At 46.4% G+C, this 18519-nt stretch overlaps 1 protein-coding gene across 5 annotated transcripts in view; it reads left to right on the top strand.

Moving 5' to 3' along the window:
- The window catches only part of FCSK (fucose kinase), a 1510689-nt gene that overhangs the window by 293575 nt on the left and 1198595 nt on the right, over positions 1-18519 (top strand). The window contains exon 1 of one of the 5 annotated variants that reach the window (XM_069654993.1): positions 3177-3323. The exons of the other annotated variants lie outside the window; for them this stretch is intronic. The gene's annotated coding sequence lies outside the window, so the exon portion shown is untranslated. Of the gene's footprint in view, positions 1-3176; positions 3324-18519 lie in introns of those variants that run through there. 5 annotated transcript variants of the gene reach the window in all.

The following is an 18519-nucleotide window of genomic DNA, read 5'->3' as shown; positions in this document are numbered from 1 at the left end:
GTCAAGAGGCCTGCACCCTTATCCAGTGAAGAAACTGGTTACGGCACCCTGCCCCGAGGCAGATGGAGAGCTCGGCGTTCACTTACCTAAGGTGAGGGCGTTAACCTTTGGGGTTCTACAGGAGAAGAGAAAGGGAAGAGGAGAGAGGCACCCAATAACCCCAGTTCATTAATCCCATATTTTCTGTCTGCAGACATCTTACTCTTCGAGTCAGACATACAGTGCACAGAGGTCCAGCCCAAAGAGCCAACCGTGTGTTACACATCACCTTTGAAGATACGGCATTCACCCAGTCAAGACCGGCGCCTCTGCGGGAATCAGGTGAGCGTTACAGTGGGGAGCACAAGTGCTGGGCATGCCAAGTGTTAGGGAGAATTCTCAAAATGTGCTAATTCCCTCCACCTTAGAGACCACCAGCAACTTTGCTGGATTTTGAGGACTTGACTTTTTTTTACCTGGAGAGAGTGGGACCCTTTTTCCCACTCTCTCATGTATTTTAATGTGATTTTCTACACTGTGTTTCTTTTGGTTATGGAGTCTAACAAACTCCATAGCCATCATCTTTTCCAATTGTGCCACAAAGCACCTTCAGTGCAGTGACACAGGGAAGCCTTCCAGATTTCCCAAGGTTGAAATACCTTCTCTGGGATAAACTACTGTTTCCCAAAGCAATAAAGTGAAATTGACTTTACTTAACATTGTAACTTTCTAGACCCGGCACACACTGTCTTACAATAGAGTGCTGGAGGGGTTACTTAGTACCCCCTGTGTCTAGATCCTCATGCAACATTTTAGGTTACCCTTTCCTCACAGAATGTCTGGTTCCAGTGGTTTCTTTTTGAACTACCATGGTTTGCATTTACTGCGGTTGATCACAGCCTCTGGTAAAGCAACCGCGTGACCCATCTTTTAGCAAAATGGCGCAGAGCCTTCTTTGATAAAATGGCCACTGGTCTTCTTTTTTTGCCATGTCTTTGTGGAAAGGTCCTTCTAGAGAGTTTCTCTATGAGCCAAACCAGGTTTGGTCTCTTTGTTAATTTCGCCTTTGGCAGGGTTTCTGAGTGAACCCGCCTCTGGCTATAGAGTATCTGGGGTAGGCAGGAAGTGAGGGAGGTGCCCAAAACTCCCTGTGCGTAGTCTCTTAGGAGACTCAAATGCACTCTGTGGTGATTGACTGGATGACTGTCTGGCAAGGACAGCCACCCTGCTAGGTGAGTGATAGCTAGGCTGGAACGAATGGGTGAGAACTGAATATAAGGCTTTTGGCTTGGAAGGCAGAGTTGACCACTGGATGAAGTAACCGAAGAAGAGCTTGAAGAGGACACCTGCTGCAACTTGAAGAGGACCCTGCTGCAGTGCCAACTTGCCAAGTTCGCATCGACAGAGAAGCCCCTGCAAGGATGCCTTCTCCCTTTTAGTTGGTGGGACCAATCAACTCCAAAGTAAGCCACGTGGACATCCATCTCGGAGCTGGTAGAATTTCCACAGAGTTGCTGCTGGAAACCGTAGAGCCAGGCAGAGGAACACCAGATTGTGTGTGTTGCTTTTAAGCTGGCCTAGAGCTTTTGGAAGATCCTCTGGACTCCCAAGAAGCAGGACTGACCAAGCCTGAACCCAGAAGCAAGGAAAGCCCACCTCAACAGCCAGGCACCGCGTTGTTGCTATTTGCAGTGGTCGCAAGGAGCTGAAACGCAAAACAGCCACTGAAAGTGAAGTTGCCAGTTTTTGCCAGTCCCAGTGTATTGTAGGAGTCCCCTGACGTCCTGACGTCCTCCCTCTTGTCCCCAAGACTGAGCCCCAGGAACAGTGAGACCTGCAGAGCTGCACAGGAACAGAAGTCATCAGCTGCATCTTTTCTTCGTTGCTAAGGTACTGTAAAACAAGTCTAAGAGAACATACCTCTTACCGTGGTAGTGCGTGTAACTTCTGCAACTCACAAGTCTAATCAGCTTGTGGCCCTACATTTGATTCTTCTTTTTATCAAATACTCTTAAGAACTTGTGCAAAGACTTTTCCATTTACTTACCTGAAGTGCTGCATCCTACACAAAGACTTTTGCCCATTGACTTTGGCTTAGCCTATTTAATTGTATGACTCTTCTAAGAGGATCTGAAAGTATTTGCCCTGCTTAAGAATATTGGTGATCTCTTGTGTTCTAATAACCTTTGCCTTTTACCAACTTTTAAGAGTGTTCTGAATGCCAACAGTAAGATATTAATGTCCCCAGCCCCCTTGTTACTGAAGTCACCTGTGGGTGTAGGTTGTGTCTGTGGGCCATCCCAAAAGGGTCTTGTCTGATTCAGAAACTCAGAGTGTACAGTATTGAAGTGTATTTGTGTGTTAATATTATATTGCTCCCTTCTAAAGAAGGCTTTATAACTGATTGATAAATACATTAATAATTGTTTATGCAAGAAACCTTGAGTGTAAGTTTATTTGAATACCTGTAATTGTGAATCTTTGTGTAACTCCACTATTGCTCACATTTCCCCTCTTGGGAGAGGCCTGGCTGCTCAACACGTGTTACGCTCACCTGCTCTCTGCAGGGATTTTGGGGCACGGTTGGAGCCCTCCCTCGACTTGGCTTCCCTGGTAGACTCTCTCCCCCCGTTGCTGCAGAATCAACAGCTCTGGATGCTGATTTTGACCCTGAGAGAAGATGAGAGGCAATGAGAATGGTGTGGTGGTGTTGAGTTCCCTCGAACTTTTTGTGCCAGAACGAAGTGCGCAAGCGTTTACCCATGCAAGCTCATCTGTTTATATGTAATGCTGAGCTCTCCGTCCTGCTTCTTGTAGCAGGGGTGCTTGGAGTGGACCTAGTTGCTTCACTGGCCCGTGGAAGTGGCAATCCAGGCCGGCTGTGACCAACCACTTAGAAGGTGAGTCTTTTAGCAATGATTATTGTTAGTTAATTATGTCTTTTGCTGTGATTATAGTTCGTAATTCTTGCAAATGTCTTTTCTCTACTATATAGGTGTGAAGATGGCTGCCCGGAGTCGCGGTGTTTGGAGCGAGGTCCAGTGATTCCCCAGAGGATGATGAAGCCTTTCAACTAGATGGTAAGTTTGTTTTTAATGTAGAACGGTAGGCTTAGGTATGACGCAGCCGAGCGTTAGTTATTTATATGATCTTAACCTGTTACGTTCTTTTCTCTTGCAGGAGAGGTCTGGCGGCATTGAGCAGAGGCTGGCTGTTCGGAGGCCGGTCCGCGGCTGCAGGATGGAGGTTCTGCGAAGATGAAAAATGGAAGATAAGCTCCCGAGTAGCTGGACGTCCGGTTCATGTGAAGAAGCGGCTCCAACTCCGATGGCGATGGGAGTCAGGTAAGATGCGATTCACTGCAGACTAGGGAGTGCAGGAGATAGTTGAGATGCGCGTGCAGCGATGGGGTAGCTAGAGAGAGGTAAGGTGCGCTTTCCGCAATGGTGCAGCTGAAGTCAGGTAGGATGCGCCTTCAGCGATGGAGAAGCTGGAATCGGGTAAGATGCACGACAAGGAGAAGAGCAGGGAAAACAGGTAAGGATGTTGTTAAGCATTACACTGCAGAAAGCAAACTAACGCAAAGTGCCAGTATGTGGGCGGGTTGGCCTTAAATAGGCTGGCCCGGCCCCTTCCTTTGGCCCCGCCTTGTGGCTCCACCATGCCACTCCGCGAGGGTTCTTGCATGTGCTCCCCAATGATCCTCTATGGCCACACCCGACCCTGATGCACGTGCCTTAGGCACAAAGTGTGCAAAGCACACTTTTCTATGAGCCTGGTGCCAGAGGCGCCAGGACTGGGTCCATTTGGACCCTGTAGGTGATGAAGACATGGGCCTTTGCTCAGTGGCCATGACAGCACTCCCCCTCAAGGCCCCTCTCACAGGCATTCTTCTCTCTGGTCCTGGTTTGGCAGGATTATTACGGTAGAACCACCTGATTAATCGAGGTGCATGGACAAATTCAACAGGTTCCCAAGTGCGATCTTGAGGTCCGTAACCCTCCCAGTCGATTAAGTAGTACAGTTTTCATCGTACTATCTTGGAGTCCAGAATGTCTTTAACCTCATACTCGGGTTCCCCTTCGATAATTTCAGGCTCTGGTGTTTTTTTGATTCTAGTCTCTGGTTTCACAGGCTTCAGAAGGGAAACGTGAAACACTGGGTGAATTTGCATATTGGTGGGTAGATCTAATTTTACAGCGGCAGGATTGATGATGGCCTTGATAGGGTAAGGTCCGAGATATCTTGGACGGAAGACCCGAGGTCCTTTTTAAAGGAATATTTCTGGATGCCAACCATACTTTATCGCCAATTTGGTAATGTGGAGCTTCCCTTATATGCCTGTGAGCAAACTTCTTCTGTTGTTCCTTGGCTTTGGTTAGATTCTTGGTTGCTTCCTTAAGAGTTTGAGTAATGGTTTTATGTAGAAAAGTGATCGCAGACATTTCTAGTTCATCAAGCGGATCAAAGGAGGACGTCCGAGGATGTCGACCATTCATGATATAGAATCAGTTTGTCCAATGCTAGTGTGGCTAGAGTTATTGTAGGCAAATTCAGTCAACCAGAGAATGTCTTTCCAGGATCCTTCCGTCTTTTGCAGCATGCATCTCAGGTACTGCTCTAGCGTCTGATTGGTCCTCTCAGTTTGACCATCGGTTTGGGGATGGTGACTGGTGGATAGGCGAAGATCGATTTGCGTTATCTTACTACAACTCCTCCAGGAGGCTGAGACAAATTGCGTTCCTCGATCTGAAATCAGTACCGAGGGGAAACCATGTAGTTTGATTACTTGTTCTAAGAATACAGTAGACAGAGTCCCAGCAGTAGGAAGTCCTTTTAGCGGAATAAAGTGTGCCATCTTGGGGAAACAAATCTACCACAACTAAATTTGTGTTGAAGCCATACAGGGTGGTAAATCTGTAATGAAGTCCATGGATAGCGTATGCCATGGTGCTGGTGGTATAGCCAAAGGACGCAATAATCCTGCAGGATTGACTTTTGGGATTTTTGTTGTGCGCAAAAACCGCAAGTTGCAATAAATTGGACCATGTCCTTTCTCCAGGTTGGCCAGCAATAGCTCTTCCTGATTTTGGCCCGTGTCTTAGTAATTCTGGGATGCCCCTCCACTGAAGACTCGTGGTAATTTGCTATAATTCTATTTTGTGTTCCCTTGTCTTTAATGTATAGTCTCCCCTGAAAATAGGGTAAACTATCCTTGATGGAGTACTTGTCCCCCTTATTTAACCATTCTTGTTGGGCTGTTTGGTCCATTTGAGACTGGAGGTCAACCTTCAATTCTTCCCAGCAGCCAGTTACTGCGATCTGGTTTTGAATTCGCCCTTCAAGAATGATGGGTACTGGTTCTGATGGTATGAATGCGTCCTTGTCCTCTCCCATTTGCGACAGAGCGTCTGCTTTTCCGTTACGCACTCCTGGTCTGAATGTAATCACAAAATCGTACTCTGCGAAGGAGAGAGCCCAGCAAAGCTGACGTGAAGATTGGGCCTTGGCAGTTTTTAAATATTACAGGTTACGGTGGTCCGTGATAACTGTAACAGTATGTCTAGCTCCTAGAAGGTAGTGTCTCCAGGTTTTAAGAGCTCCTTTAATTGTTAGTAACTCTTTGTTGGTTATGGCATAGTTCATCTCCGGTGCAGTAAACTTGCGGGACCAAAATGCTATGGGGTGTAATTGCCCCATATCCGGGTCTTTTTGTGATAAAACCGCCCCCATGACCACGCTGGAAGCATCGGTTTCAACTACATAGGGCAGGTCGGGTCGAGGATACCGAAGAACGGGTGCCGAGGTGAAAGCCAATTTTTATTCCTGGAAGGCTTTTTCGGCTTCAGGAGACCAGGAAAACGTTTTATTCTTTCTTAATAAAGAAGTGATAAGATGAACGATCTGAGAAAATCCCGGGATGAACCGCTGGTAGAAATTGACAAATCCGAGTACGCTCTACACTCCCTTGGTCGATGTTGAAGATGACCACTGAAGAATAGCTTCCACCTTGCGATTGTCCATGTAAACCCCTTGTGGGGTAAGCATGAAGCCCAAGAACTCGACTTCCGTGACATGGAAAACCATTTTTTTCCAATTTGGCGAACAGTCGATGCTTACGAACCTTTTCCAAAATGGCCCTTACATGGCCCACATGATCTTCCTCAGATGCTGAGTAGATGAGAATGTTGTCGATGTATACGAGAACACAGACATCCAACAGTTTGTGAAGTACATCATTCATAAAGAACTGGAAGGCCTCTGGTGCGTTGCATAATCCAAAGGGCATAACCTGATACTCGAAAAGCCTGTATTTGGTTCGGAATGCTGTCTTCCATTCATTGCCCCTTTTCACTCTTACCAAATGGTAAGCTCCTTGTAGGTCCAATTTTGTATAGATTTGAGCATTCTTCACTTGATCAAGTAACTCGGGAATGAGTGGCAGAGGGTATCTGTTCTTTACGGTAATCTGGTTCAATGCCCTATAATCTCTACAGGTTCTGAGGTCCCCTTCCTTCTTTGGTAAGAAGAAGAGAGCTGAGGAGGTTGGGGATTTGGATGGGTGGATGAACCCATTGGCAAGGTACTGATCTAGGTATGTTCTCAGATGCTGATTCTCTTGCTCGGTCAGAGCATAAATTCTGCTGCAAGGGATTTGTGCTCCTGGGACCAGATCGATTTGGCAGTCGTAAGTTCTGTGTGGAGGCAGGGTGTTTGTTTGTTCCTTTTGGAACACACCCAAAAAGTCTTGTTATTCGGAGGGTAATGAACCAGAAGTTCCTAAAATGGGTTTCACCTTGAGTTGTAGATTCCTCACGTCCTTGTGGTAGCAACTCTCTACACATTCTTGAAAGAAGGTCAGCTTCCTTGTGCGCCAGTCAATCTTTGGGTTATGGGTTTCAAGCCACAGCATTCCTAGGATCATTTGGAACGGGGGGCCCATATAAGATCGAAAGAAATGCTTTCCCGATGACCATCCTGACATATCAGCATCACCTTATCGGTGTGTTGTGTTACTGGACCGGAAGACAACTGAGAGCCATCCACGGCAGTGACATTTTCCGATTGTGGTTTTTGCTGAAGTGGAAGGCCTATCAGTTTGGCCAAATTCTGATCGATGTAATTTCCCATCGCTCCACTATCAATGTAGGCTTCTAGAGCATGTACTTTTGATGGTTGTTGGTGAGGGTTTAGAACACCGGGATGCCCAGATGTGAGATCTGTACAACTTTCTTTATTCCGCTCGACAAGTGGACCCCTACACTTGCCGGGCGTCCGAGTTTTCTGACTTCTGTTCCTTTTCTTCGTTGCCTTTGTCCGTGGCACCTACCATCTTCTTGGGGGGTTTTATAGGGCAATCTCGGAGGAAATGTCCAGCTTTACCATAATATAAACAAAGTTGTTGTCTCCTTTTTTCCCTTTCAGCCTTAGAAATAGGGGCTCGTAAACCCCCATTTGCATGGGTTCAGTGGGTTCATGAGTTCTGGTTTGATTGTCCCGAGGTTGCATGTAAACTGACCTCCCTTCAGCCCTCGTGCAATCAATTTCTTGGTCCTGTAACTGATGGTCCAATTGCACTGTCAGGTTAATATATTCCGCACAACACTTGGGCGGGTTGACCACTTGAGCTAGTACATCTTTTAACTCACCACGTAGCCCTCGGTAAAAAAGTGTAGTCCTTTTCTCCTCAGGCCAATTAGTCTGTGCTTTGAGACGGTTGAAGGTGGCAATGTAAGTCACACGTCGTTGCTTCCTTGTATGAGAGACAATAATTCGTTATCTAAGGCTTGTCCTTGGGTTGATAGTGGAGCGAGAATTAAGAGTAGCTAAGTGAAGCTGATGACCCCCTTTAAATGATTTGCGAAGGGGAGCACAGGGGTTCACAAATAACATTCTTGGAAATGAAGCCCCAAATTGATAATGTGTCGTGACAGAATGCCACCTGCCAATGTATGTCGTTAAAGCATTAGGTCATGTTTAGCAAACACCAGAAAATGTACACAGCACCACGTAGTAACCCTCGCTGGAAGATCACGTCCATTTCAGAGCCACATCAGCAAGGCATTGTGGCCATGCAAATGAGCCCAAATGCAAGCATTTTGAACCATAAACATGTCTTTTTGCCTTGCCAAATCAACCCAAGACAGGTATTTCTGAAGGCTGCAGACATATACATATCTGGTTTCACCCTTATTAGGGATCGTCTGTGCAGTATTTTCATAAATATCATTCTTGGAAATGAAGCCCCCAATAAGTCATGTGTTCTGAAATGCTAAACATCATGCGCTCCTAAGGCAAGAACATGATTTGAGAGCTCAGACTCAGCATATTTTTGGAACACAAGTGTGCTTGAAGTTGTAATCCCTGGTGACCTTTCCTGACAACAGCCGCTCTAGAGCCTCCCATTACACAGTCTGTCAAGTAAGACCAGCCATGAACATCAAAGGAATCTTGCACTAGTCAAACAGCATAATATCTGAACATGCAAGCACAAAGCTCTGCTGAATGCCACTAAGAAGTTCCCAAACTCACTGTCTGAGGGGTTTGGAGAACCGGGATGCCTCGGGTCGAGGAGAGCTGATGGCAGAAGCTGCACATGTTCATTACGCTCATGCAAAATGCTGTGGAAGCTGAGGCAGGTGGAATTCCAAGATGCCGTGCCATGACAGACTGCGTTTATATACGCAGAGAAAACAGGTGCTGAAAATCTCACCAATGTGGAGAAAACATTAATCGGGCATTTAAATATCGGTTAGAAGTAACACTGATAACCAAAACCTTGCACCACGGTGACCCCATCCAATCCAAAGGGCCAAAACAAGTGCTAATGACTCTAAAACAATATTCACACAAGTGGCAAAAGAAGGAAGCCGAGAAGGTAGAATGTTGCTTTGGTGCTTTGGTCAACCTGCAGAAGCTAAACTGCAGAGGGCTAAACCAGAACCCTACAGACCAGAGGACCGGCTGATTGGAGAAATGTGGACTTCAGCGATGGTCCTGGACCAGGGCGAGGAATGCCTGAGGGCAATGTGCTTCCTCACTGACACGTGGCAGGATTGTGTCATATATGATGCCTGAAAAGGGGCCACTGAAGGATGGGGGATGGGCGGCGGAGGGGGATAACCATTGTAGTTAATGCTGGTACACCCAAGGTCTGGCAGAGACCTATTGTGAATGCTGTGAAACCCAAGTTGTGGGAGAAACCAGAGGCTGAAAAAGAATAGAGGAGGAGGAGTAGGAGGAGGAGGAGGAGGAGGAACCTGATGCAAGGAGTCTCCGAACCTGACACCTAGGAGAGCTCTTAAGGGAGCAGGCGGGAAAACGGAGGAGCGTCCCAACCCTGGAAGCGACTTCCCAGAAGGAACTGTTTAATTTACTTTATTGGGTTGAACGTTTGGAGATTGGAATTTGAGAGTGTCCCCAGAGACGCAGACAGGGTAGGGCATGAGCAGGCAAGGCCTACACAATCTGTAAATGCCCACTCAGAAGCAGTGTGTGGGTGTTTACAGATGTTATTGTCACTGTGGGTGGGCCCAACTACATTAGCTTCAGGCCCCACTTTTTGGACAGTCCTGGCTACACCTCTGAGTGTCCCTTGCAAGTGAAATGAGGGTCTCTGTAGGTCTTTCCCCCATCTGTTTTTGCAACTCTCCTGGCAGCCATGACCTTCTTGAATGGGCCATGTTGACTGCACTGCCCTTGTAACCAGTCCTTGCCAAGATCACAGGTGAGGGATAAGGGTACCCAGCGGATCGTCCCCACGCTGCTCCGGCCCTACACGGTGCAGGAGGTAGTGACGTCTGGCCCACTGGGGAACCCCACATCCACAATCTAGAGCAAGAATGGGACAGACACTTCGTAACCACCCCCCTTTTTACCCTTTATGGTTGATGTTCCCCTGCCATGCCTCCATTGTCCGCCCGCCAGCCACTCACCCTCTAGCTCTTTCCTCCTCATACCAATATAAGCATGCAGGGACATTCATTAATCGATAATTTTGCTCCTATTCAGGAATAATGGGGTTTTTACCATGTTCACTTTTTATGAATAAGTTGTTTTTTTATACTCGCTCCATGGCCTTACTACGCTTCAAGGTTGTGACTCTTCTTCTATAGCCCCGTTCGCCAGCAACCTCCCTTTCGCTCTCAACCTCCCTCCCATGCACGATTAGAGGGGCATTCGTTAATCCCTATGGTGTTTTTGGCGCTGAGGGGTACTGTTTTTTGTGATTAATGGCCATTACAATCTAAACGGACCCCCTGTATGAAGAAATCGGGAGCAGAGATGGGAGAAGCTGCAAGGTCAGCAGAAGCGGGAACACTCGGTGGGAACAGCCAGCGTCCTTGACAGGACGCACTGTAAGTAAAGCCTTCGCCGAGGAGAGACAGTATCCACGCGATAAAGATGCATGACGCAATCACGGAGATGAGGAGAAAACACGTGCCAGCAGAGCACCAGATAAGCAACGGAAAAGCTGATGGGACCGAAAGTAACAGATGCACAAATAGAAAAACAGAGGCATACGAGGCAGTGAGGCACACATGCCAACATGCAATGCAGTGCAGAGCAGGGTATGTGAAGAAAGTGAACAGATAAAGAATGCCAGACCCTGCGGGAGGCACACGGACAAGTGAGGGCAGGGCTGACTTTAGGCCCAGGCCACCAGGGGTGCCACATTGGCCCGCTTGCCATGCCAGCACAGGGGTGTCTTTCAAGGGCTCCCGCGACCCAGCCTGATGGGTGAAGGCGCAGCAGGTGGCCCATTGTAATGAAATGCGCCCTCCTCTTGTGGTGGTGTTGGGCGCACCAGCAGGTGAGGAGGGAGCATTTTATTACAATAGGGTGCCAATGCTGAACCAACATGGGGCAACCTTTTGAAAGGCAGCCCCATGCTGGTTTAACAGCGGCACTCTATTGAAGTGATTAGCTTCCCACACCTGCATGGGGGCGGGGAGTCGAGCACTTAATTAAACAGAGCACCACTGCTGGTTTTTCGGAGGTGTTCTCTTTAGCAGAGCAACTGAAAATGTGGAGCCCACCACCTCAACAGGGACCCAGGAGTGCTAGGGGAGTGGACGGGGGTGTCAGATTTAGTTGACTCACCCTGGGCGCTGCCACAGCTAATGCCGGCCTTGAGTGAGGGTCAGTACCGTCCGCGTCATACTCTGGCACTTATGGTAGAGCTACACTCCAGAATAGAATGAAAGGGGGGGGCTTAAAGGGGAACCTGTCTACAAATCGCTAATGATAAGGCCCTCATTGGGATGATAGTTGGTAAAATACAGGAAAAGGCCAGAATGTTGGTGCGTCCACAGGGTCGGGCAGCGGCTTGTCCCTTCAGTTCAGTCCTATGACTGTGCAGATGTGTAGGGACAAGTGTGTAGAAACCCAGTATCCACCAGGCTTTCCGCGCCATTTACTGCACTTATGCAGGATTACTGTGCATGTTGTGCTACGTGCACTGTGGGGATCTGCAGTACCAACCATCCATTTAATAAATGATGGCTCTCATTGCCCCTCCATTTAAAATGGCTGCTCCTGACTCCTGCTGGCACTGTACAAACGGTCACAATATGTGTAAAGTAGGCCAAAAGTGTGAAAGCCCCTTTGCTGAGAATGATCCAGCTCAAGTGAACTCTTCTGTTAGATGGTGACCCTAATGAAGGTCTGCAAACATGTTTCAGCTCGTTTTGTCTAACCACACGAGAAATCTTCATTTACATATTGGCGTGTCCCCGCCCAAAAGGACAGTCCAGCGCCAAGATACTAGGAAATTCTCCTATGAGAAACAGGATTGCGAGCAACCCCAGACATGGCTTATTGGGCATTATCGCTGTGTCTCTCTAGGGACCATGATCAAGGGGTTCATGTCTGGATTTGCCTTAATAATGATACCGAAGGATGTCAGAATTTGGCAAAAACGTGAGAGCCCCTCTGGTGAGAACGAACAAGGGCAAATAACCTGTTCTATTGGATGTCTGCAATAAAGCTTCAGCTCACTTTGCTTTACCAAAGGAAAAATATCCAATCGCGCACCAGTGTGGTTCCACCTACAAGCACCTTCTAGGCAATTACCCTTTAAGGAAACAGCAGCAACCCTGTGGAAAGGCCTCCATTGCACCGGGATCGGAATGGCGATCTCTAGGGACATGTGGGTTTCCCATACTAGTTCTGGGTTTGCACTGATGTGGGAACCTCAGTGTCACTGTGGCACCAGTCATCAGAATGGATGGATGCGCAGGAAAAGTGCAAAAAGTGGTTAGGCTTTAAGGGCGATTTTACTGGGTGGTTGGAGCTTGTCCTCGTGCCCCGAAAACCGATTAATTACTGAAGAGCATTTGGCTCATGATGCATTTTAAAGCAGTAAGCTTGGGGAAGTAGCAATGATCAAAAACTGGTAGCACTTAAAGAACGTTACGCACGGAGTCTTGGGTGGGGGCACTCTGCTATAGTTTTTTTGTATGTTGTGGCAAACAATGCTTTGTAAATCCTTCACTGTGTCCAGTGCTGACATTTAAATTGTATTTCTAGACCGTTTTTAGAGAGGGTAGATGACGTGGTCGGGTCTTAACAGTCTTGAATTCTTTCCAGGTTCGGAGCAGGCACTGAAATTGGGGCTGGCTTTTTTGACACTAGGGATCAGGATAGCCTGAAGAAGCAGAAAACCTCTGCGGATGCTCCGGTGAATATGTAGTCAAAAATAAGGACAACATGGAATCTATAATTCAGTAAGCACTTCACAGGAGAAGGATGATGAACAATGGAGCCAAAGAACTAGCCAAGTTGACACACAAATGGAGATGTTTTATTAGTTCATTTATTTGGCATTTATATCAGCGCATAAAGCTCGTAGGCAACTAGGCGCTAGTTGCAGACATTGGACATTTTAAAGCAGTAGAGTGTGATGGGTCCAGAATGCGAGACAGACGCATAGGTATCGTTTTTTCACAAGTCGTCATTTTATTAAATAAGGGATCAGGCAAACACCCATCTTTCCCTATCCAGTAAGGATTTCCCTACCTAATAAACTAAGGCTAAAGGAAAATGATCTAGTGTACAAAAGTATCTGTCCCTCACAGCAATACATAAAACTAAATCATACAGGCGGTTTAGACTTCATAAAAACATATACCTTTAAAGACAAAAGATATAAAGAATCCTTATAACAAGGGTTGGACCCCCCTTTCCTCTGGATCAATGCAAGATGCTTCACACCAAAGTTATGTTTCCAGAAAGTTCTTTTCACTAGCCAAGTTCCACTCCAGGTAGAATATAAAGTTATTTTCATTCAACATGGCAAAGTGACTATCTCAGTTCCACAGGGGTTTTCCCACTCAAACACAATTGTTTAAAGTTCCACATCCTTCTGTTTGTCAAATCAAAAAGACTTTCTCTTTGCACCCCAAGTCAGAAGTCAAGGTAAATGCTATTTTCTCTGAAGATCAATCACCTTTTTATCACATTGTATTTCTCCTTCATAAGCAACACCTTAGTCAGGATGATTATATAACAGTTCATCAAACAAAGAAGTGGAATTCCCACTTCTTTTCCATCAGAACCTTATACCACATTCACAGTTCTTCAAGTTCTCTATCTTCTTCCTGCTCCACTTGCCTGGACTAACCAATATTTGTCCCTTTCCTGGTTTACTCACCTGCCAGGATAAAACTCCTATTGCTACAACTTGTACTCCGTGGTAAGGTTTGTTCCACACTTTCCACACTTAAATCCTCAATGGGGAAAGTTGAATCAACAAATGCTTCTCGGTTTAGTCTTTTCACTTTCAACACATTTGAAATGTAGCTTCTCCCACAACTATAATGCACAGAAGGACAATCATTCTCACTTTGATCTATTTGCTATAGGCAATGCAGGTTATAGTTCCTTCCCCCTTGATACTCTTTACAAGAAGGGCCTTTCTCCTGCAGTCTCTGATTTTTATTTACACAACCTTTTGGCTGTTGGTCGTATGTATGGTTTACAACGTCCTCCTGTAACGCTCACCTGATTCTCGCAGAGGCGCCGGTCTTGACTGGGCGACTACCGTATCTACAAAAGTGATGTGTAGCACCCGGTTGGCTCTTTGGGCTGGACCTCTGTGCACTGTATGCCTGACTCGAAGAGTAAGATGTCTTAGGTAAGTGAACGCCGAGCTCTCCATCTGCCTCGGGGCAGGGTGCTGTAACCAGTTTCTTCACTGGATAGGTAGCGCAGGCCTCTTGACTTCAGAGGACTGCTGTCCGTCGTTTACTTCACGAACGGTGAGTTCCGAGTATTTCAAATGTCTTTAAAAGTCTTTTGTAATGCTGTCTCTTATTTTGCAGGGTTTCGGCGATGGCGGTTGACTGGCTGAAGTGAGTTGAGGATGGATCCGTATGCGGAATAGAAGCGCCTGGAAGCGCGTAAGTAAGCGCTTGTTGCTTGCTTCACGATGCGCACTAACTGTCCTTTTATTTTGCAGGTACCAGTTCGGAGCTGCTGAAGGATGCCAGAATGCCCACTGAGTTCGGCGTGGATGGAGTAATGGCATGTGAGTATTTAACGTTACCCAATGTCTTTAAACGTACCTTCTTTTGTCTTACAGATGCGGGATGCAGCGCCGAAGGCCTCCGGAGCGTGCGAAGAGTTGGTAAGCTTTTGTCTTTCAGATGCCGGAATGCAGTGCGATGACCTCCGGAGCGCGTGAAGAGTAGGTAAGCCTTTGTCTTTCAGATGCAGGAATGCTGCGCGAGGCGTTGATGACAGCAGATGGACCAGGTAAGAGATGCGCTGTCACTGAAGACCGTAGTGCTAACCTGTTCTTTCTTGTCTTTATAGATGTTGCTGAAGACTGGATTCAGGATGGTAAGCCTTTTTCCTTTAGGCCCAGGATCAGATGCAGAAGACACGATGAGCGTTCTGCTGCAGAGGATGCAGAATAACGCAAAGCAAGATTCATCCATCGGGTGTGGTTTAAATAGCCTCCTGTAGTGCTTAGGTGTCTCCTTCCACAGCCACGCCTAGGTAAGAAAAGAGTTCCTGCTTTCCAGAAGAGTTCCAGTGTTCTGAACCTAGGGCGTGGCTCCTGCCCCACCCAACAGGAAAAGTAGTCCCAAACAGAAGAGGATCAGGGGTTCAACTGGCAGGTAAGTAAGCAGCATGGTCTGCTGCAGGTAAGTCCACCCAAGCATTATGAGCCCGGCGCTTGCAGCGCTGGGACTGGGCATATTTATGAGCCTGGCGCCACTGGCGCCAGGACAGGGTGCAAAAGGTCCCAATTGGGACTGGCTGGCACTCGGAACCTGGGTTATGGGTCTGCTTCCAAGGGAGTTGGGTAAGTCCTGGCCTTTTGGAAGCAGAGATCATGACACCTCCCTTGAGGTATCTTGGTCTGGGACTGTTATATTCGTATTGCCTTGGTGTTACTCTCAGCTTTCTTTGGCTTTGGCAATGCAGGCTATAATGTCCCTTCATTGGATAACCCTCTTCAGGAAAATTGTCTTCCCCTTTCTTTACTATTGCCTCTCTTTGGCTTTGGCAATGCATGTCATAATATTCCCTTATTGGATATTCCCCCTTTTGGCTTTGGCAAAGCGGATTACAATATTCTCCTATTCAACATCTCTTAATAGGAGAGTTGCGCCCAGTTGGTTTAAATTCTAACGCTACTTTCAGCTGTATAGTGTTGCGGGTACCAAACCAAAAGCCTGTATTTTCAATAGCATAATTTTCATCTCAGCCTGATCCTGTCCTTATCAATGGGATCCCCCTGCAAATGAGGTTGATGATAGGCGAGAGGTTTTGGGGTCCACCCTGTACCAGGGGTTGCTTCATGGAGCAGGCGGCTTCTCCGCTAAGTCTTCTGGGCTCCCTCTACTGGCCTCTCAAAGGTGAATTCTTCACTGCACGCCCTTCAGTGCATTCAGAAAGGCCCAGGAGGCAAAGGTTGTTCCTCCTCAATCCATTTTCCAGATCGAATAGCTTGGCCAGTTCGTCTCAGTCTGCACTGGGTCCATGCCCGGCGCATTAAGGTTACTAGTCAGTCCCTCCACTTCTTCAGTTCTCTCGTCTGTCTCAATTGTACAACTTCTAAGCTTTTCCATATCTGTCGAATGATGGAAATGCTCTGTGTAAGTTTGCCTGTCTTGTTTGTCTATTTCCTAACCAATTTCATGTGCTTAAGTTCTCCTTTTTAAGGAGCAGGCCCCTGCTGGACCCGGCCGCCACTCTCACTACTCCCCCACTGCCTGATTTGGCTGTAAATCCTTCCTCGGCCGGTCGGGTAGTTTACCCCACGACCATTTTCCATGCCATTTCATGTTATGACTTATATTGTTTTTTCTATGCTTCTTTACAACACCCACGTAACAAGGCCAATGATGTGCATATACAAAGACTCCACCGTGTTCATCTCCCACCACCATCTCTGTGCACAGTCTCCACATAGTGCACTGCATGCTCTAGATCACTAGATAAAGTGCTTTGCTATTTAGATCTATCCACTTTCTTGCCTTTGGAAGCAGAGCAAGCACTATCCTAGTTTCAGCTGCCAAATGTTACATGCAGCATCTGTGATTCAAATCAACCAATTTAGCGTTACATTTTTTTGGGCCGAATGCTCATTTTCTCCTATCACGTGCCCTTCTATGGACACCACAGTCTGTATCCTGCTTTTTCCTTTTGACTCAGCTATTCACTTCCTCATCTTTTTTTATAGCCACTAAGTAAATGTTTAGTTTGGGCTGTTAGGTGGCAGAGGCACCTACAAGCCAAAACTATTGCATTAGAGTACAGATAGGCAGAAAAAGCATATGAGGAGGGACACAAAGCTTGAAGGTGTTGTTTGCTTGTTTGCTCACCCATTGATTGGCCATGCTAATCCCTATGGCCATTCCTACCCAGTTGCTGCCACCGTGCCTACCCATCCCCGCCCAAAACATCTCCTCGTGGGAACTCTTTCAGATTACTCTAATCAAGCCTTAACATCAAACACTGCACTTGAAGTGCCTGCCAGTGATTTTTCAAAGCAGACTTCTGAGAGTCAATGACTTAATTGGATCTGTAAAGGCGCTACTGACGTAATGAAAATGTCTAAACCAGGTCTGCTTTCAGCCACTCGATTTATAAACACTGCATTTCCTTCATTGAAGTCCTGTTAAAAACATGCATTGGCAAAGCCAACAGTTTTCGCTTGCATATAAGTATTAGGCATTTGTCAGTCACTGGTGTTCAATGCCCAGGTACTCGCACCATTTTGCACCTGCTACTATCAATGGCCGGTTAATACCACTACAGCCGTGCCTGGAAATGGCTTTTCCATGCCTACACAAAAGCCCAAACTGTTGGCATTGCCAGTGCTTGTTATAAAATGCAATGGGAGTCCCCGTCCGTGCTCCTGGACACAGTGGTTCCCGCCTGCATCTAAGCAACACAGAGAAGCGTGGGGGGTCGGGTTTCATGTAATACAGTTCTGCTGCACTCAGCCATCCTCCTCTGCCAGCTACACAATATGACCCCCTCTACATTCTGTGTCAGTCGCCTTACACGTATTCATTGTTATGGCAGATTTCCCAGGTCAAATACATGTATCACCCAAACACGGTCAGGATCATCAGATGCAAAATTATTATATATTTTTAGAGATGAACTGTCGCGTCTTATTCGAAAATACACAAAATGAACCTAAATCGAACATATAGGGTCCATCATATGAGGGCCATCTCAAACATGCCACTCATAAACCACACATATAGCACAGGAATGGGAAAAACATTCATTTTCAAATATAGGATTTACAATTTAATTCATCCACCAACCACATTTCATTTCGTGGTCCCCTATTTGCAATGGTATTATTTACAGACAATACGTTAACACATTATTGTTGGCTCGAAGAGGCCAAAACACACATTGCTCCCTTTATGTACAGAGGCCTTCATCAGGACAAACACAGTAAGAAATCTCAGTGGCAAAGCCCCCATTTCGTTGATATACTAAGTGTCTTTTATCATTTCTTCTTTCAGCACTGATATCTATAATTCCAATGAATAAAACATGTATGTCCTGACCCTCATAATTGCTCTCCTAAAATAGATATTGCTGATGTACTTTTTAAGAAAATGAAAATGGATACCATCCTTTTCTACCAGGTGGCTGATTGAGTCTCTTGTGTTTCATTCTTCCAACTTCATGTATATCCTCCATCTTTTTCATAAGCTAATTTGAGCTGTTGTCACATTTTTTTATTTGATTTATTTTATTCATGTTTTTGAGGTCCAAACTGGTCGACTCCTGAAACATGTCTTTGGGCAAGGCAGATCATGAATCAGTTTTAGGGGCCGCCCACCTGTTAATCCAGGTGTCTCGGTAAAGCCGGAGCCCCTCATTTCTCTTTCTAGTGCAGGGCCTATCTCTCAAGTACAAAGACAAAAAGCAATCGCCTGTCGGTGCATCTACCTATGGGCCTTATTATTTTCCAGACATAAGGTTTGTATAGAAAGGTGTGTATACCTACTGGTTCGAATATCCGTGTGTCGGCTTCTCTCATTCATTAATTTCAAT

The sequence above is a fragment of the Ambystoma mexicanum genome, chromosome 1p (genome assembly GCF_040938575.1).
Source record: "Ambystoma mexicanum isolate Mex_15411 chromosome 1p, UKY_AmexF1_1, whole genome shotgun sequence".
Taxonomy (NCBI): domain Eukaryota; kingdom Metazoa; phylum Chordata; class Amphibia; order Caudata; family Ambystomatidae; genus Ambystoma; species Ambystoma mexicanum.
The sequence above is the reverse complement of the archived record's forward strand: the minus strand, read 5'-3'. Positions and strand labels throughout refer to the sequence as shown.